Source organism: Delphinapterus leucas, chromosome 7 (genome assembly GCF_059928025.1).
Source record: "Delphinapterus leucas isolate spDelLeu-1000000601 "Yukka" chromosome 7, BTC_Dleu_Yukka2, whole genome shotgun sequence".
In the NCBI taxonomy this organism is placed as follows: domain Eukaryota; kingdom Metazoa; phylum Chordata; class Mammalia; order Artiodactyla; family Monodontidae; genus Delphinapterus; species Delphinapterus leucas.
The window spans coordinates 70,715,724-70,737,108 of NC_143135.1; the positions used below are offsets into that span (position 1 = coordinate 70,715,724).

The 21,385-nt window shown below is 42.3% G+C and overlaps 1 non-coding gene across 1 annotated transcript; it reads right to left on the minus strand.

Annotated features, from left to right (window-relative positions):
- Nucleotides 1-20,902: 20,902 nt before the first annotated feature.
- On the minus strand, nucleotides 20,903-21,005 carry LOC115802227 (U6 spliceosomal RNA). The gene has a single exon (XR_004022645.2). It is a non-coding gene; the product is annotated as a U6 spliceosomal RNA (small nuclear RNA).
- Nucleotides 21,006-21,385: the final 380 nt, after the last annotated feature.

A 21,385-nucleotide genomic window follows, 5' to 3' on the forward strand; every position in this document is an offset into this window, starting at 1 on the left:
AGAGATGGGCTCTGGAAGCAAAGCAGTCCAAGTATCTCCAGTAGAAAAGAAATGTTTGAATTATCTATTTCTCTTAATTTTAAATACTTTGAAGAATTTAATTCTACATATTATCTTTCCCCAATTCCATTTAATCTGGTCTATGAGGCTGTAAACTCTGCCCTGGAAAGATGATTATTCTTCACATATACATATTTTCCCCTCATTCTTGACCAGTAGAATCAGACTAGAGTCAAAACAGGTTTTTATCAGGGACTCTTCTCTCTCAGGAATGGTGAAAGCTGTGGATTTTTGCAAGATAACAATCTGAAAATCTGAGGCATGGGTAAGGAATTTGAAATGCTTGGTTCTGATGAAGATGTGTTATGAGGACTTGGTGGACATCACTCAATGTCTGAAAGTCTCCATCAATCAACAGAATAGGTCAACAGATATCTACTTTCCCATGGGGCCAAGAATTTACTTAAAGATCTGATGCAGTGAAAAGTACTGAAAGACTCCCTAACATATCAACTCCTAAGTCAGACTCTCATCAGAATGTGAAGGGATAGCCAGTCTGGGAAAGGAGAGACTATTTGATTACTTTGAATTTTAAGGATCAGGAAGTTGTGATTAATTGCATATTCTGGTTAACTGGGGATCAGCCACAAAAATCTCATGTAGTTCTCTTTTTGTCATTAAAAATGTTCCCAAAACATATGAATAACTTCCTGCACTTATGTTGTATAGTATGAGGCACAGAGATTCTGGAGTTAGGTAGATCAGGGTTCAAATTCCACTTGGACCACATAGAATATATTAAGCAAATGTTTAGCTTATATCAGTAATTTAGGGATGATAACTGTCTTGAAAATTGGTTGTGAAGGTAAGATTAAGTTAAATTAGATTTCAAAATAGATATATTAAGGGGCTTCCCTGGTGGCACAGTGGTTGAGAGTCCACCTGTCAATGCAGGGGACACGGGTTCGTGCCCCGGTCCGGGAAGATCCCACATGCCGCGGAGCGGCTGGGCCCATGAGCCATGGCCGCTGAGCCTGTACGTCCAGAGCCTGCGCTCCGCAGCGGGAGAGGCCACAGCAGTGAGAGGCCTGCGTGTTGAAAAAAAAAAAAAAAAAGATATATTATTTTAAAAATAGTGCCTGGCACATAATAGATAATAAATAATCCCCAAGAATTTACACAGAGCCTGAGACAAGGATTTTTATGGCAATGATTTATTGAGGGAGTGCTCTCCAGTGAGCCTGTAAGGGAAGAAGTGAGAAAAGCAGGACGAGGAAGAACCAGATAAAGATGTATATTTAGCTGAAGGCTAGCTTTAGCTTGATCTCATGGGGAACTCTAGATGGTAAAAACACCACAGAACTTTCCCACACTAAAGCAAGGGAGGATAATTTTTAGATCCCTTTATCAGTCAGCCAGTGGCTACAGGCTACCTCTGGAGTTAGTGTGCAACCTCCCAGGTCTTTCTGGAAGAGATGTTCCCGTCTACTAAGTGCAGTTCTCAGGGGAAGGGGGCAGCTGCCAGCTGTTTGCAGGCACATCTGGGGAATGGGGGCACTGGTTGGTAAGGGGGATCTGGGCAGGGTACTCAAAATGTCTTCTACACTAAAGATAACTGGATGCTGATTGAGGGCAGAGGCTACATCTTACCTGCTTTTATATGTCCTATTCATTCATCATTCAATCATCCATTAAGCAATTTTTTTTTAATTTTTTGAGATTATTATTATTATGGGCCACACTGCGCTGCATGCAGGATCTTAGTTCCCTGACCAGGGATCGAATCCGTGCCCCCTGCAGTGGAAGCACAGAGTCCTAACCACTGGACTGCCAGGGAAGTCTCCATTCAACAATTATTAATTGTGTGCCACATCTTTGCCAAGCACTCTTATAGGCAGATGGGATACATTGGTGAGTGAAATAAAAATCATTCCCTCATGCAGCTCATATTCCAGTGGAAGTGAGATAATAAGCAAATAGTTATAAGAAATAATTACATACAGTGTTATATAGTGAATGGATAACAGGATTGTCCTTGTTTTATCTTTTTTTTAGTCAAGTAAAATTTAACTCTTTGTTTAGTTCCAATGTTTTTTTAACAGGATTGTCTTTTAGTCACCAAAAATATACAGCATCTCAAGGCTTAGCTATTAACCTCAGGTCTCCCTGTGGAGTATTGTAGATGGATGAAGTACGGAATCACATAGGCATGGATATTTTTAAGTAGTGGAAAAAACCTTAGAGATTAAGTTCAAGACCTGATTGAATTTGTACTAATCTCTGAAGTATTGTAATTTATACTTCAACTATATAGTTGATATGATCTAAGTTCTCTACTTGTCTTTTTTTTCCCTCTAAAATTTGAGTATTGACGTTTTTCAGTTAATTATGCTTTCTGGTAATTTGAAATCATTCATTTATTGGCTAATTCTATAAATAGCATTTGAATGTCTACTGTGTGCTAAATAAACACTGATGACGTTTGAAAAGAACAAGACAAAAAATCTCTGCCCCCAGGAGCTTACACTCTACTAGGAAAAATAAGCTGGGTGTACTGACAGCTCTATTGTAAGTAAGAAAGCGTCAGAGCCAGGAAACCTACATAAAAGGCTCCACGGAGGAGTGAGAAATTACTTGTAACCAGAAAGGTTCCAAGAAGCCATATGGAGGAAGTTTCCAGCTGGGGTTCAAAGGCTGGCTGGGATACGGACACTTAAACTTGTAGGTGATGGGCATTCCAAGCAGAGAGAACCTATCAAGCAACATACGGAGGCAGCAAAAGGCTAAATGCATTTGAAGGATAATGAGTAGCTCTGGCTGGGTCTGATTGCTGAGGCGAAATGGTGGATTAAAATGATAAGTTTATGACTCAGAGAAGGATTTGAAGGTATTCTTGTCAAGGATCTTTTGGTAGGAAGAAACAGAAACTCACTCCAGCTAAAACACATAAAAGGATTTATTAAAATAAAACAGAGGCATTGCCAGCATTCAAGGGAAGTACAAGTGAGCCCCACTGAAACTTGTAGGAAATTAGGAAGTTTCAACGGCTCTTTCCATCTCCCAGGGGCTGTGAAGTCTCGTCTCTACTTCTCATCATTTGTCTGCTTCGCTCTTCTCTTTCCCTTACTGATTTTCTCTATTTTACTTGTTTTTCTCATGGCCACTCATCTTTCAAATTTGGCGATGAGCAAAGACAATCATTTCCAGGTCTTGTGGTACAAGGTTGGTTTTTTTTTTTTTTTTTGGTCAGGAAAGTTTGTTTTTTTTTAATACACACCTAGAGGTACTATGACTTTATATTATTAGCAGTCATTTCAAAAAGAAAAATTAAGGTCTTTTTGAGAGCAGGGCACAGAGAATAAGGAACGATCTAAAGAGCAGAGAGCAGAAAATACATTAAGAAATGAACTACTAGTGGTGCATTTGATTGTGGTACAAGGTTTTGAGGGAGAGACTCTTACTGGCCATCTTTAGTCAGGCTGTCCACCTAGTCAAGTCACCTAAGGCTAGAAGGGAGGTGTCACAGGGTTGCTGGCTACTCAGCATCCTTGGAAGAGAGTCCTGATGGGGTGGGTGGGCAGGGCTGGGGGCCCGGGCAGAGGTTGGAGTGGGGGGGATGCTGTGAGATGGTCTGGCTGAGTCGTTCCATTTTTCAGGAGGTGATGGCGAACTTTTTACTTTGTTTATCAGTTTCATGAACTGCTAAGAACACGGTTACCCTCTAAAATTGTGTTAGCCTTGCAGACTTGGGCATCTGCAAACAATGAGTGTGTGGCACCAGAGTCTCCCAGAGCCTCCACTGCATTAAATGCCCCTCATCTGGGCATGCACTCTCTAGCCCCTCACAGCTCTCACTACATTTTATTGAGAGTGTTTGTCTAAGAGCCTCCTTATCTGTGTACTGAGGGTTCCTTTGAATGTTAGTATTCCTAGAGCCCAGCATTGTGCCTGACATATAGTAGAAGTTCAATAAATGCTTGTTTCTCATTTTATGAAGCATTTATCTTTCCAAATTTACTTATACGGTACGTTCAATGCATGAATCTCTATATGCATTAGAAATGAGATTGCTGGCACTCACGGATAAAATAGAAAATCGTTAAACAACTGTGCTCTTCTGGGGCTCTTTTCCTAAGAAAACAGCAAGAAAAAAATGCAACAGACTCTGAGAAGTTTTAGGACTTCGGAATCAGATGATTTAGGTTGGAATTCCCGTTTGCCATTTGCTTGTTGTGTGACCTGAGACAAGATGCTTACTTAAAAAGTCTTACCTTTCCTTCTCTCATTGGTCAAGTGGGAATAATATATATTATTTACATACATGTAAGTTTGTGTGAGCATTAAGTGAGATACTCTATGTAAGTTTCAATGGTTGGGTCTGATACCTAAAAGTACCAACAATTATAGTTATTATCATTATCATTGTAACCCTCAGGACTTGTTACCATGAAAAAGCAATGATAAAATTATCTTCTTCGAAACAGAATTCTGAGAAAATGAGGCAGTCGTGTGCTATTGATAGGCATTATGACATCATGATTAGGAATAGCTTTTTGGTCAGAAAAATCTGGCTTGGATCTGGGATCATGTCTTGAGTAATCTAGGCCTCAATGTTCTCATCTGTAAAATGGGGATAGTGCCTGTGTCTGAAAGGTTTGGAGACAATTCAATGAACGAATGCATGTAAAATACTTAGCAGTGTGCCCAGTGCATAGAAAGTTCCCAATAAATGGCAGCTAGTATTATTATTAGTTTCTCTCTTTTTCCTTCCTTCCCTCCATCCCTTTCTCCCTCCCTCTTCCTTCCCCCCACCTCCAAATCTGTCAAATATTTTGTCTTTGTTCCAGCTGATCCTTAGTCCATATGGACCAATATAGTTTCACAATCATTAATAAACATTATATGGGAGGGTGTGAGTGTCCGTGTATGTGTGTGTGTGTGTGTGTGTGTGTGTGTGGTGTTTGCGTACACCTGTAGGATAGAGACACTTAAGACTATCTCAAGATTTGAAATCACTGTTCCAGCGACTCGGGTATAAGCAGCAAAAAAAAAAAATCAAAGCAGCTAAATCCCCCTCAATCCCAAGCCAAGTGTTTACCTCCCCGCAAAACAAAGCCGCTGAAAGAGAATCAGCAGGACAAAAGCAGAGACTTGGAAAGTAACAGAGAAATTGGAGGGGATTGTAAAGAACCTGTCCCTTCTAATCCCAGAGCTGCTGAAACTGCAGAAAAGCTGTGGACATTAACCGTTTGTGTCGCACACAGAACACCATATGCTGCTCTCCTTCCCTGGAGAAAGAGCAGCCAGCAATTGCTTCTCACTCCCCAGCGGGCCGCTGAGCTCAGCCTGCACTCACTTGGAGTCTCAAATGAAAGGCAATTCACCCAGCCAGGCCCCAGCATACTTAACCTTTGGACCACAGATGCCAACGTCTCTCTGGAGAAAGAGTCAGTTGTGCTTGTCTTGGTGACTGTGATGCAACCACTGAAGGGAAAAAGAAAAAAAAAAAAGGCTTATTGCCACTATGATTTTGCAATGGCTCCAACAAAAGGCTTAAAGGATTTCAGATGCATTTGGAAATTAAACTCTGCTGGCCCTCCTGAGCCAGCATCTCTTCTGAATACCACAGGGACTGACAATGACAAAACCCAGACCCAACTGCTGATACAGGCTTGATGGTATTTGGGTTGTCCAGTCATGACAAGGCATAAACAAATCTCTTTGTCACTGTTGGCATGTGAAAAAAATGGCATCTCATCTGGCTGCTTTTGACCCAGGTCCTTTGGCAAGTTGTCCCAACACCTCCACCCCAGCTCCTCAAGTGAATCTTTGGGAAACTGACCTTAAACACAGAACATGGAATTTTTTTAAAGAGATAAATGCTCTCATTCTCTCTCTGCTTATATAGATATTTCTGGTCAAAGGCGAACTGATGGTAGGGATCCAGGACAGCTTGACAAGAGGTCAGTTCCTGCTGACATCAATGAAAAGAGGCAAATCTCAGAGGCGGTGTCTGACTTAGAAGGAAATGAAAAATGATAGCTTGCTACAAAGACAGGAAAAAATTTTTCCCGTCTGGGTCTTAACATAGCAACCTCTTTTGCTATGCATTCTGTAGATTATAAGAAAGGAACTGGATTTCTGTAACCTGGATCAGAGGGAGTAAGGGGTGGGTGTACGGCTGCAGGGCTGGGGTGGCGTGGTGGTGATGTTTTATTGTCGCTTGTAAGCGTCTGGAGACTTATACGTAGAGGACAGGGCTTCACTTTCATTTGTCTTACTCCAGGTTCTGGGGTATGGGTTTTAAAAAAAAATCAGGTTCTCTGCATCACGAAAAATGTCTGGGATTTTATTCCAATGAGTCTAATTAGGTAGAGTAAGGAAGTATTGCTCAGTAAAGATTTGTTGAATGGTCATGTTTCCATACTCACATTTTTGTCACTGTGACTTTATAATGTGAAAGAGAGTCTCACTGCAACCTGGCTTGGTAACAGACAAACTCAACCACTGAGGCAGCCCTGCCCCCAGCCCTGGTACAACCCTGCACCGGGCCTCTGATGGAAGAGGCTGCCTCCTTGCCCCACCTGTACAGAGAGGCATCCTCCACACCCAGTGGGTGGAGGAACAAACCCGGTCATGGTTGCCTTTCACGAGAACCCAGGTAGGGTACCCAGGAGACCCGAAATCACCAGACCACCCTGCTAGCAAATCACCCTGTGAAGTGATGGGTTAACTTTATTCTTGCCTTCCTATCTTGAATACAAATTTACTTATTGGTTCTCTATGTAAATTTAGCTCAGTTAGTTCAGGATTAAAATATATACACTACTACTACATAAAACAGATAATCAATAAGGACCTACTGTATAGCACAGGGAGCTATACTCAATATCTTGTAATAACCTATTATAATGGAAGAGAATTATAAAAAATTTATTTAAAAAAGAATGTATATATTTATATATATGTATAACTGAATCACTTTGCTGTACATCTGAAACTATCGCAACATTGTGAATCGACTATCTTTCAATAAAAACTTTTAGAAAAGAATTTTACCTCAGGACATGAAAAGGGACTGTGTGATGTGACTGAAAACGAAAGACATGAGGGGAAAAAGGGAACAGAGGGAGGAGGGAGAGGAGGAGAGAAGACAACATAGAAATGAAACAACATATACATGAAAGAAGGAAGCGAACAGTCCTAAGGTAGTCAGAGCTACAGGGAGCCAGCTACTCACAAACCAGGAGCCGGATTCTAGCCACATAAAGTGCAAAGGGAATTGTCTGTGTGAGTGTGTGTGTGTCAGGGATGGACACAGTCACATCAAGTAGCCCCAACACATGCCAGTTCCTTCATCCACAGTGGAAACCTCAGCCATTGTAGAATCTTTTCCTTTCCTGGAGCCCACCATGGTGCGAGTTATCAGGTTCTGTGACTACCTGCTGTAGCCTGGGTTCCACCAAGAACAAAACTAAATGTGAGACCTGTTTATGGCGGTTTGTTTGACGGTGGACCCAGCGAGCCACGAAAGGAAGAGGGGAGAGCATCTGGAAGGAACAGGAGGACAGTCAAGGTTGTGGTCCTGAGCTGGTCACTGCCAGGGGGTCTTGGTCCTGCAAGATGTTTTGTGGAGCCTTATGACATGCATCTCAGAAGAGTCCACACGGGAGACGCCCACGCAGCATCATTTAAGCAGGCCCCCCTGAGCGTTAATACCTTCATATTTCTGGATTGTTTGTGAAAGGCTGCAGAGTGGGTTCTTGGGGCATTCCATGCAGCAACATCAGAGGAGACTCTGGTTGAGAAGCATGGCGGACATAGCCTGTGGCTGGGGGGATGCACCCTCCATTTGCACCTGCCCAGAGCTAGCTGAAGTTTGTGTAGAAATGGTGACCACAGAGGTGGTCAAAGTAAAGGGTAGGATAGGGGAAATAAAAGTAATACATAAGATTTTACTTTTTCCCACTGTCACCGCGTTAGTTTAGGGCATCTCTTGCCTGAATAATGGCTGTAGCCTCCTAACTCGGCTCCCTGTCTGTGAATCTCTTTCTCTTTAAATTCACTGTTCGGATACTGCCAGCATCATCTTTCCAAAACCCAGATCTGATTCTATCACTCCCTTGCTTAAAAACCTTCTCTTCCTTCACTCCTTTCTTCTTTGGACATTTTATACCTTTGTACATTTCTTGGCTCTCCTCTGAATTTTTGGTATGGCACAAGAGGTAGTTTTCAAAATCTGCCTCCTTGGCTTCATTTCTCACTTCCTCCCAATAAACACCCTTCATGCTAGCCCTGATGTTTCCAACTTGTGCTCTCCGGGGTCTTATGAAATTATTTCAAAAGATCAGAAGAACCATATGTACATCAAGAAATCTGTAGACTGAATAAGTAATGTGACTGAAACATATGCTGTAGGTTCACAAAACTTAACTCACGCTTCTCCCTGGATTTGCAGAGAAAATGGAATTTCTTACTTTGTCTAGAACTAATCTAGTTTCTTTCATAATCACTCCCTCAACTCCCTTCGCCCTCGCTGGTAGCAGGCATAAATATTAGCTCATGTAGGAGGTACCCTTCTTTTGTGGTCATGTTTGAGGGGGTCGGGGTCGGGGGTTGTTCCCAGGAGACCCGCTGAGGGAAAGAGCAGAGAATTTCATGCCACTGCTATGCTCTCAAGTTTGGGGTCTTGGTCTTTCTTTCTGTGAACCTACAAAGTGCCCCCTTGTCAGGGAGCATGCCTGCTCTTGAGTACCCCAGGTCAATCCTCCCCAGAACCAAGCCTCAGGAAACTCTGAGGGAGGGGCAAGCATTTCTTTTATTCAAGGATTCAGTGAAGCATCCCCAAATAGCACAGAGCCTGATTGCTGGGAGTTGGGGCTTTTCTGGCTAACTTGTTCCCAGGCGCCATACGAAGGGGCCTCACCTTCTAGTCCCTCATGGTAGCTGCCTCATTCCCTGACTTGATCTGCTTATCTTTCCTTTTTCCAGAAGTTTCCCTCTTCAAATTCTTCACATCTGATGGCCCACCCCACCCATCCTTGGGAAGATCTCTTCTTGGGGTGGAGTTGGGGGCACAGAAGGTTCTACCTGAATTTATCTAAGAGTAAACATACCTTATCATTGTGAAATATTTAATTTTTTTCTTCTTCTGAAGATAATGTGATCTATTTTCACCTGAGAAACATTCCTCTGTTAAAGTAACATTGAGCCTATTTTATTTTTAGTTCAAATTTTTTTATTTTTGATTAAATTCACATAAGGTGAAATGCACAAACCTGAAATGTACAATACATGAGTTTTGGAAAATGCATACATCTGTGTAGCCTGCAATCCTATCAATATTATACAGCATTACCATCATACCAGGAAGTTCCCTTATGCCCTAGTTTCCAGATAATTCCCCACAAGAAGCAACAGTTTTTCTGACGTTTTTCTGATGTTTTTCATCATAAATGAGTTTTAGCTACTTTAAAACTTTATATAAATGGAATTGACCAGTTAACATTGAGCCTATTAATTGCAAAGTAATAACCTGGGCATTATTGTGCTAAGGGAAGAACTCAAGCTCTGTGAGGGCAAGAATATTTGCTGTTTATTAACTGCTTTATCTGAACTGCTTTATTTTTACTGGAACAGCCCCCGACATACAGCAGACATTCAATTCAAGTTTGTTGCATGATTGAAGGAATAAATAAATAGAATATGCTCTTCCTTCTGGGGTTTCTTTATGTTACATAACAAAGGGCCTCCAATAGGTTATAATTTTTTAATTATGTGGTGCCAATAGGTTATAATTTTTCACGATAACTTTATAAAAAATATTAGAATAACTGCGTATCTATGTACTAATTTTTTTTTCAAAGAAAACAGGAGTCCACAAAAGAAACTCTTTTATCCCAGAAGCAGCTTCCCCAGCTCAGTTTCATGTCCTAGAGGCAATCACTGCTAATAGGCTGTGTTTTTAGTTCTACTGGTAACCATATGACCTTAAATAATATACTCAAGCTTCTATTTCTTGTTAATATCAGCTGAAGAGAATTATTGACTCTTTGGTAGGAAAGGTCAAGAACACTGCATCACTGCCTACTCATACTCTCTCTTCCCCTTGTCTCCTATCTCTTCTCTCATAGTATGCATATTTTCTTATGTTACTGATATAAATCTTGGGAACTTTCCTTATTTATTTTCTGAGTAGCCAATTTGATTATCTGCTGTATTTAGTGTATGACTAGGCCCACTTATTGAATTTCTTGTCATTTTTAATTTCTAAGAACTCTTTCGTTTTTGGCTGATTGTTCCCTTTTATATAACACCCTGTTCTTGTTTAACTATTGCAAAGTCTTGACTCTAAGGATTCTAATGAATTTTTTGTTGTTGTTAAAAATCTCTTCTCTGTTCCCTGGATTTTCTGTTTTCTCTGGGGTCAGTGGATTTTCTTCCTATGTCTGTTGATAATTCCCAGGTTATCTCTGAGTGAGAGTTGGGCTGTTGGATATGTGTTTCCTGTAGCTGTAGAGATGACTGCATTAAAGGCTGCCTGAGGCTCTTTTTTTTTTTTTTTTTTTTTTGCTGTACACGGGCCTCTCGCCGCTGTGGCCTCTCCCTTTGCGGAGCACAGGCTCCGGACGCGCAGGCTCAGTGGCCATGGCTCAAGGGCCCAGCTGCTCCGCGGCATGTGGGATCTTCCCGGACTGGGGCACGAACCCGTGTGCCCTGCATCGGCAGGCGGACTCTCAACCACTGCGCCACCAGGGAAGCCCTGTGGCTCTTTGTAAATAAGATTTCCTCCAGAAGGCAGCTGGGAGACCCCTACCTTTGCAAAGGAGGATGGCCTCACTTTGGTGATGGGGAACTTGGGAAGACAGTATGTCCCTCCGGGGCAGAGTTGCCTTTCCTTCTCTGCTTGCCCCTCTCCTCCTTCCACTCATCCCCCTCTGTGCGGGGAGAGGGAACTATCTAAAGCGCTAGTCTTCTTCTCTCTCAAGCTCTGATACCATCACCGGGAAGATTTTGTAGGAAGATCACATATTTTTCTTAGATAACAATCCTCCATGTTAGTTTCTTTCTTTTTTTTAAAATTAACTAATTAATTTATTATTTATTTTTGGCTGCATTGGGTCTTTGTTGCTGTGCACGGGCTTTCTCTAGTTGCAGCGAGGGGGGGCTACTCTTTGTTGCAGTGCGCGGGCTTCTCATTGTGGTGGCTTCTTTTGTGGAGCATGGGCTCTAGGTGCACGGGCCTCAGTAGTTGTGGCATGCGGGCTCAGTAGTTGTGGCTCGCGGACTCTAGAGCTCAGGCTCAGTAGTTGTGGTGCACGGGCTTAGTTGCTCCGCGGCATGTGGGATCTTCCTGGTCCAGGGCTCGAACCTGTGTCCCTTGCATTGGCAGGTGGGTTCTTAACCACTGCGCCACCAGGGAAGCCCTCCATGTTAGTTTCAATGGCACTTTTAGAGGAAGGGAAGGTAGATGTGAGCTTTAAGTCTGACATCATTTGCTACTTTTTTTTTTTAACCTATTCTCAAACATTTTATTTAGGATTACTGCATCAAAATTTATAGATGGGGATTTTTTTTAACTTTTTTTTTAATTGAATGAAAGATTCTTTAAATTCTGTAGTGCTTTACAGTTTTTAAAAGTTTCACACACATGATTTCATGTAATCCCATAATAATCCCTCTTTTAAATCCCCTACTCCTGTAGTGTCCCTCCCTCCTTCCCTCTCCCCACTGGTAACCACTAGTTGGTTCCCTGAATCTGTGAGTCTGCTTCTTTTGTTGCTTCATTCACTGGTTTGTTGTATTTTTTAGATTCCACGTGTAAGTGATATCATACAGTATTTGTCTTTCTCTGTCTGGCTTATTTCACTTAGCAAAGTACTCTCCAAGTCCATCCACGTTGCTGCAGGTGGCAAAATTTCATTCTTTTCTATGATTGAGTAGTAGTCCATTATATATATACATACATATATATATATATATATATATATATATACACCACATCTTTTTTATCCATTCATCTGTTGATGGACACTTAGGTTGCTTTCATACCTTGGCAATGTGCTACTAGTTTTTGACTACATAGCTGCTATAGCGATTGATAAAATACACATTTGTTCAAGAGCTCTACTAAACACATAGTAGATTTTGCTGTGATGTGCTTTATCAATCAATGGATGTTAAAGCTACAACTATTTTCATTAGGGATGAATGAAACTCTTTGGTGTTAAAACTGTTGAGAACCTATCTGAGCTGCCTTAAATGCTTTCATGCTCTTCTTTATACTTGGACTGCTCATCTCACTTCTACCTGCAAGATTCTGCCATCATGAAGGACTAGTTCAATGATCAATTTCTCTGTGAGGTTTTCCTCTATGCTCTGAGACAGAATTAACTGCTCCATCTTCATTATTCCCTGAACACTCTGTCCATCCCTCCAGCATAGCAATTACCATGTTGTATGATAGTTGTTTACATTCTCTCTCACTCCACTCCAGTCTTAATCATCTTTTAATGTTTTATCTCAAACACCCAACAGAATGAAGACTTGTTGGCTTATACTGAATTGCAGACTTTGCTTTTATATTTTGTAATGATTGTCATTGACTGTGCGTGGTGAAAAGAAGGCCAATAAATGGAAAGGATTGTCACTGATCTTAGCAATGTGAAGCCTTCCAGAGTAGACCAGTTATCGCAATCATCATTCTTGGTGTTTTCCAAAGCTGTTTAGAAGATTCCTGTTTATTCCTGTGTTTCTGCTAAGATTATTCTTTTTCCTTTCAAAGGCTACCTGAGAAAAAAGCAAAGACTCCATCTCAAGAGATCTCTAAGAAGTGAGGGAGACAATGTACTTAATTTTCAATGAAAATTTGGGGAGGAGAGAGAAGAATGTGAGTATAAGTCTCTTTCATTGTCTAGAGGTTCCCTTAGGGCAGGGCTTCTGTTCACTACTGCCTTTGTATCATCATTCATTCATCCACTTACTCCATAAATATTTACTGAGTGCCTATGGTGTATCAGGCATTGTGTTAGGACTTGGGAAAATGCTGAACATGGTAAACAAACAATGCCCTGGGCATTTCACCATGCTGCTAAATGACTCTTGTGGAAGACACTCCAAGGGCAGGTCAACAGGCAGTTAATCAATGGTATTTGTTGGTATTTCTTATATATTCACCCTGGTGCTAGGCTTTGTAGGTCGTTTAAAAGTAGGATAGATCTTGTCCAGAAGGACTTTAGGATTAAAAATTATTAGAGTCCTATATAAAATGGCATAGAGAGCCAGCAAATGATATGGTTTATAATATAAGGATATTAGCAGTTTAGCATCTTAGGGATCAGCTTGTTTTGAAGGGCTATAGATGGGGATGTCAGAAGGCTTCGGATAATTCGCTGAAGCACTCTTCCTCTTTTCCCTCTATCCCCAGGTGTCTGGTATACAGATTTGCCTGAAGAAAGGGTTAAAAAAATGTTCGCTGTAGTTGAAAATCTATGCAACTGTATGTGGATCCAGGTCCACAGCCAAGTTTCACAGGAAGTGTCAATTAACTTGAGATGTGGAGGCTAAGGACTAAATAGTTCAGTGATGGGGGGAGAGGAAGATTCCAGGTAGAGTGAAAACATGTGTGAAAGTCTGGATTAGGCAAGGGGCATGAATTTCAAGGCGCAGATTCCACTAGCATGGCTGGAGCATAGAGAACACAGTGAGGGAGTGATGAGAGATGAGGCTGGAAAGATCATTAGGAGCTAAATCCTGCAGGATTTCGGTCACCTTACTACCATGAGGGTGTTATATAATAAGGAGTGAGCCAAAGGTCCTCTGCCTGAAAGAATATCCAGTTATGTTGTGACTCTCTGACTGTGATACATTAGAAACTCATTTTAGATTTTAGGTTTTGCTAGCATACACATTTACACTCCCCCCCCACAGGTACACACATGGTTATATAAAAGAGCACTTGACATGATAACTTTCGTGTAGATGATGAAGTCTTCCAGTGACAAAAGGTTGACAGTGCAGGGATGGGTGGTTATTTTTTAAGTATGCAGGCCAATTACAGCTGCATACTTAAATATACAGACAGCTTTCGATTACTAGAATGGAGAGCAATGAGGATGTTATATAAAGAAAAAAAGCCCAACAACAGATAATCCAAAAGTCATCAAATCTTGGCTTTTGAAAGAATTGTATTGTTTTCTTGCAGCAGATTTGTGTTCCTAATTATGCCTCGCTTAAGCTAATATTAAAATGAGTTTGCATTCTCAGAGAAAGCACACACCGGCTGGGCAAAGAAAGGCAAGGAATCAAGAACTTGCTGAGTGATGGGATAGGGGTGGTCTTAAGGGAAGTGGCCTAGGACTGAATATTTGCTATAATAATCAAGAATAGCCCTCCTGGCTCCTTCCAATTTCCAGAAATAGGCTGTAGGGACACAACATGCATGGGAAAATGTATTATTACTAAATCAAGGAACCAGAGAAAAGCAGGTCCAACTTTGCATATGGTGCACAAAATAATTTCCTGTTTAGTATTGTCCTGCATTTTTGTTGTAATGTGGGCTGGGAGAGGGAGAAGACCCATTTAAAAGTTGCTTGATCCCAGTGGAATTTAAACCTTAATTATCACTTAACCTAGGGAAGCTCTGCCAGTATTATAACAGTAAGTCCCTTCAGATCCGTAATTAAATTTCTGCCTGTGGGTTATGTGGGTAAGTCCTGTAAGAGGGGAGAATCAATTATGGGAACATTTAAGTGTGCTATAAAACCCAGGAAGACAAGAGTTCCTAAAGTGTTATCGGAGAATTCTAGGATTATGTCAAAAGAACAATTTTACTACCTTACTCTAGAAATAACCAAGATTGATGATTGTGCCGGGGCAGGGAGTGTTCTGAGAAAGTACATTCATAGTCACAAAATTTATACTAAGAGTCAGAAAATAATAGAATTCAAAGAGGCTGATAAGGGGCTTCCCTGGTGGCACAGTGGTTGAGAGTCCGCCTGCCGATGCAGGGGACACGGGTTCGTGCCCCGGTCCAGGAGGCTCTCACATGCTGTAGAATGGCTGGGCCCGTGAGCCATGGCCGCTGAGCCTGCGCGTCCGGAGCCTGTGCTCCACAACAGGAGAGGCCACAACAGTGAGAGGCCCGCGTACCGCAAAAAAAAATTAAAAAGAGGCTGATAAAACCAACAGCTAAGATTTACTGAGCATTTACTATGGATTCTGCATGGTTTTAAGTGTTTTCCATGTGATAACTCATTGAGCACCTAGTCTAAACACTCTCCCTCTTAGAGGAAACTGAGGCCTGTGATGTTAAAAGAGTTGGCCTGGTCCCACATGACCAGGAATGATCAGAGGCAGAACTAGAACCCAAGACTTCTGACTCCTAATCCAGGGCTTGCTTTCTACACTGGATGCCCTTTATGTCAGCTGGAAGATCCTATCACTTGATCAAACCTGCATGCTTTAGAAAAAATTTTTAACGTTGTGCTGGTGACAGTGGAAAAAGCATGGACCTTAGAGTTGAACCTGCACTTGAACTCCAGCTTGCTACTTACTTCTGAGAGTTTGTCCTTCTGCAGGCCTGCCATGTCTGCTTGGCTTTGGTCCCTCTGTGACTTCCTAGAATAAAGTCTGACATCCTTGCTTGGACTGCAAGGCTGGCCCTGGTGGTCTAGGCTGTACTAACCTCACCAGCTTCAGCTCGTGTCAGTCCCTATTACCCCTTACTCTCTGCCCCAGCTGCCTGGCGCGTTGTCGCTTTTTTGGAGGGCTATGCGTCTTTCCACCATGGGGACTCCAAGTGCTGGGAACGTTGGCTTGCCCCTCTCCTAAGGAACACCTCAGGTCTCAGCTTCAATTTTGCTTCCTTAGGGAAGTCTTCTTGGACGCTCAGCTCCCTTTCTTAGATGTTCTCATAGCAGCCTCACTTGCCCTTGGTAGCTCTCATCCTTACCATAGTTATTCAATTACTTGTAGTTGTTCCCCTCCAAGAATAGAAGCTCTACGAGGGCAGGGATAGGTATTCCCAGTGCTGAGGTCAAGAGGATGTGCTCAGTAAATACCATATGAATGAATGAACCCATCTCGAGCCTCAGTTTTTTCTTTTGTAGAGTGGAGATACCTCACACCAGACGATTGGCAGCATTAAATTGTGTATTGATTTAAGGCTTCCAGCTCAGTGCTTGCTAGCAGCCTAGAACTCAATGAACGTGAATTTCATTTCCTGCATCTTCTTCCTTCTCTGACAATGTCCCTGAGGCACCGTGCCTGCTGAACTATCTAAGAAAGATGGAATTATGTTCTGGATAGTTTTAGTACAAAGCATATTTTTTGCATTCTGCGTCTTTGAATACCGATCGCCTACTGATGGTATATGTGGCAACTAGCTCTCCAGGAACCAGCGTCTTTGACAAAGCAGGGCACCTCACTCCCAGCTGGACAGGATAACAGAGCGCTTACTGTAGGCATCATTCTCCCGGGGTCAGAACCTTAAACTAATCCCCCTGCTGAATATGAAACAGATGAAACGGGAGCAGCTGCTCATCTCAGCTGGTGAGGTGCTGGAGCTGAAGCAGTGTGGTGTTTAGGTGTCTTCCGCCTCAAAGCCCAGACAGAGTGACAACAAGGCTGCTCAGATGTGTGCTTACGTGGAAACCTCCGGCCATGTTTTCCTTTGGAAGGAAAACACGAGTTCTCTCCCTTCCCCCACAGCTGGAATCCAGACTCCCGGAAGACAAAGCACTGTGTTTCCTTCTCAGCAGGCTCTCCTGTGGATTGTCACTCTCCTCACAGCCCTTGACCCTCTGCTGCTTTGAAAACTCTGTGGGGAGTGGGCGAGGAACTTGATATGAGACTGCGCCCTCCTCCAACCCTCACCTTTTTATAAGCATCACGGGAGGCTAGATGGAGCACGTACAGAGTTGTAGGCAACAGAGAAGGCATGTCACAAACCCTTTAGAACTAGCTATGGATAGATCGAGTTTATGTTTAAGTCAAAGGGAAAGGACCTTTTAAATATAATTTAAAGCAATAAAACTGGTTTTAAGACCATGGCTCTAAAATTCGTCCCGGAACCAAGACTTGTCATCTGATACTCTCTGCCTTGGGCAATTACTTCACCTTTCTAAAACTCAGTTTTCTCATCTGTGAAGTGGCCACAGTGACAGTCCCTATCTTATAGGCCAGGAATTGGCAAGCTTTTTCTGTAAAGGATGAGTTAGTAAATATCTCAGGTTTTGCAGCATATATAGTCTTTGTGGCATACCCGTGGTTTATTTTTTCCAAACCTTTAAAAATGTCTGAACTGTTCTTAGATTAAGGGCTATACAAAAACAGTCCAGGACCAGATTTGGTGACCTCTATTTAGGCTTATTGTGAGGGTGAAATCAGATAGCATATATGAAATGTTTTGCATTGGACCTAAAACATAGCAGATTCTCAAATAAACAATAGGTATGATGATTCTTACCTGGTGATTGTGTAGAAGGCTAACTAAAAGCAATAGCAGAAGTTTCAGACTTAGCTATTCTGGCTCCCTTGCCACACACACATCCAGTAGAGCAAATATTTACAAAGACAATAGAATGGAGACAAATTAAAACCATTAATGTGATACTCATTATTTGATTTGAAGCATTTGAAAATTAAATACGGTCAAGGGCATTGGGGCCAGTGGACATTTCTGAGGGCCAGCTGTGTGCCAGGACTTTGCCATGTGTTATTTCACAACAGTGCTGCTAGGTGGGTTTTATTGTTTCTGTTACAAGAAGAGAAACAGAGACTAGGGAAGGGAATATCCCTGGAAACCAAGTGTGTCTGCCCAGGGCCTCCATGTTTTGCAGACTTTTTTTTCCCCCAATTTTTATTATTTATTTATTTATTTGAAGTATAGTTGATTTACAATGTTGTATTAGCACAGTGTACAGCACAGTGATTCAGATATATATATTATTTTTCAGATCTAGGGACACGTATTGACTGAAAGTGAGGGGATGGAAAAAAGCTATTCCATGCAAATGGAAATCAAAAGAAAGCTGGAGTAGCAATCTTGTATCAGACAACATTGACTTTAAAATAAAGACTGATACACGAGACAAAGAAGGACACTACGTAATGATCAAGGGATCAATCCAAGAAGAAGATATAACAATCGTAAATATATATGCACCCAACATAGGAGCAACTTAATATGTAAGGCAAATATTTTAACAGACAGGTTATGCAGACTTGATGGCTGTTCTCATGTTCCTCTGACTCTTATGCCCATTCTCTTTCTAATATACATGATTTACATCAACTTTTTGCCTCTTGACCCTGGGATAGGTGGCTGCCTTCTGAATGGAATTTAATGAGTGGTTCAAAGGCTGTTTCTAAGTGTACACCTTCTATGTGCCAAACCCTGTGCCAGACGTTGGAATTACAAAAAAAAAAAAAAGAGTATGGCATGATCCCTTTTGTTGAAGAACAAAGTCTAGCAGGAAAGACACCACCCAGGTAGCTAATCGTGATATATTAGGAAAGTATTCTATTAGTAGTGCTTGGTGGAAAATTCCATTCAGGTTTTGTCTTTAGGAAGTCATTGTGACAATGCCTGGATTTGTATTAAAAACACACAACTTCCGTTCTATCACAATCTCCCCATTTCAATATGACATCTTCATTGGCTTCCCATTATCCGTAGAATGAAGTTCAGACTTCTTGGATCATACTCAAGGCCTTATGCCAAAGCTTCCCAGTGAATGTGTCAGATCTGCTGAGATGATGCTATAGACTGAATTGTTGAAACCCAATTCCCAACGTGATGGTGTTTGGAGGTTGGGCCTTTATGAAGTGATTAGCTCATCAGGGTGGAGCCCTCATGAGTGGGATTAGGGCCTTTTATAAAAGAGCTACTGGAGACATCCCTGGCTCCTTGGGCCATGTGAGGTTATGGTGAGAAGATGGCTGTTTATGAGGAAGTAAGCTCTCACCAGACACCAAATCTACCAGAGCCATGTTCTCGGACTTCCCAGCCTCCAGAACTGGGAGGAATAAATTTCTGTTGTTTTTAAGCCACCAGTCTATGGTATTTTGTTATTGCATCCTGAACAGACTAAGGCAGATGGTGACAGCCTTGCCCATCTACTCTGGTGTATACTAAAAACATTATCCTTATTCCACATGTGCCTCAACCTGAAATATTTTGGGAAGCCTTGTCCTTCACAACCTGTCCGTGATTTTCCTTTCCTGCCAAATTTCCCTCAACTGTCCCAACGCACACAGGGTCTGTTCCCTGTTCCTTGTCCATTCGCCATGTTTCCCAACCTACACACCTCTGCTCAAATGGTTCTTTCTGCCTGGAAGTCCCACCCAACCCTTTCTACCACTTCTGTGTAGCCTGCAAATTCTTGAAAAGAATAACCTATAAGTGACCTCTTTCATGAAGGATTCCCTGCATTCATTGTCCTTTGACCTGCAATAGTGTTTTATCTTTTTTACGGCACTTGCCATCTGTTACATTCTTAGCAGTGAAAGGACCTAGTGCTGTGTCTGGCACATAGTAGGGCTCAGGAGGTCAGCTGACCAGCCTGCCTGCCTTAAGGAAAATTACTTAAATCAGTGGTTCTTAAATGTGGCTGAACATCATAATTGCCTGAGGAGGTTTTGTTTGTTTTGTTTAATATTTCGATGCCCAAGCCATACCTCAAATCAATGAAACCAGAAACTCTAAAGGGTGGTTTCCAGCATCAGAGCTCCCCAGCTGACTCCAACATGCAACCAGGGTCCAGAGCCGCTGTTCTGAACAACCTGAGCCTTGTTTCTAGGGTCGTTCTGAAAACTAAATGCCATGTTTGCGAAAGCTTGGCACAGTGCCTGGTGCGTACTGAGCGTGCAACAACTATTAATTACTGTACTGTATTTTACCCCAGATTCTCACTTCTTTGCCGACAGGGTCTCGCACATAGTAGGTATGGAATAAATGCTGGTTGAATAAACAAATGCTCCTTGAGAAAGCTTCAGGGAAACCCCCAGCAGGTTGTTGCAGACAGCTGGCTTTAATGTGAACTAAAGGTTGTGCCTGGAGCAGAGGCATGGGGATGTGGTCTGTCCTGGGTGCAGGCAATGGGGGAGAAGCGGAGTGGGGTGGGTGTTGGCTTTACAAGATTTAAAAACAATAATAAAACCAACTACAAGTCTATCTTCTTTTTATTGTCATCACACACTGGAAATTCTTAACAGTACCGGTGATAAAATGCTTCTTGCTGGGATGGACTTCTCCCACCACCCCTGCCCTCTCCGCCTTATCTCGTTTCACCACTGGCTCGGAGCCGGGCAAGAAAAGACAAAAGAGCTCTTACCGTCAGCACTATTAATGAGCTAAATGGCTGGAGAAAGAAACAAGGGAACTGTAAATTATATTTATAAATTATGTCATATAAAGCCAGACTAAGTAATTAAACTGTGGGCCCATAATTAAATACTTGTATAACATTTGGGCCCTGAGATTTCTTTCTACCACAATGGTTAGCAGGCTGTGTGGTGGGCTGATGACTCATACAGAGGTCCTGGGGCAAAGTGATGTCAAGGTCACTGTCTAAACAGAAGAATCCTTGAGGGACAGCCTTGGATGTGGTCAAAGGAATGGACAAGTGATTTGCAGGGTAACAGGTGAGGAGTTTCCCCAGACCCCCTGGAGTATGTGAGAAGGGCAGTAGCATCCTAGATTAGTGAATGAAGGTCAAGCAGCAGTGCTCTCAGGCCCAGCAGGAAGGGAGGGCCTTCCCACTGCTGGCTCCAGCCAGCCCTCCCCTTCACATGCCCACCCTTCGCATGCCCACGTAGAGTCACAGACATCAATACGACTTCTTTGAACAGTCTCCTTTTCACATCTCTCTACCTTTGCCCATGTTGTTGTCAGCAACAACAAAATATGGAACGCTTCATGAATTTGCGTGTCATCCTTGCGCAGGGGCGATGCTAATCTCTGTATCGTTCCAACTTTATATATGTGCTGCCGAAGTGAGCATCCTTCTCCATTCTTCACCTAGCCATTTAGTCCTTCAAGATCTAGCTCCAAGGAGCTCCATGGAGACTTTTCCTGACGCATTTAGGCAGTGGTAAGTCTTCCTCTGGCTCTCACAGTTACATTATGGGGTAATATAGTTCTCTGCTGAGTGTGTCCCCTGTAAGGTCCTGAATAGCAGAGCCCCTGTTCTCAGCTCCTAAAAAATTGCCCAGCAGAATGGAAGGTGCTTAACACCCCTCTGTTGAGTAAGTGAGTAAATGACTGAAGGATAGATAGCCCTGCATAGAAGGGGAGGTGGTATTATCCCTATTTTTCAGAGCTAGACGGTCAGCTCAGGGGTTCTGTCTTGTTCAGCTTCCTGTTGGCAGCACCCAGCATGGT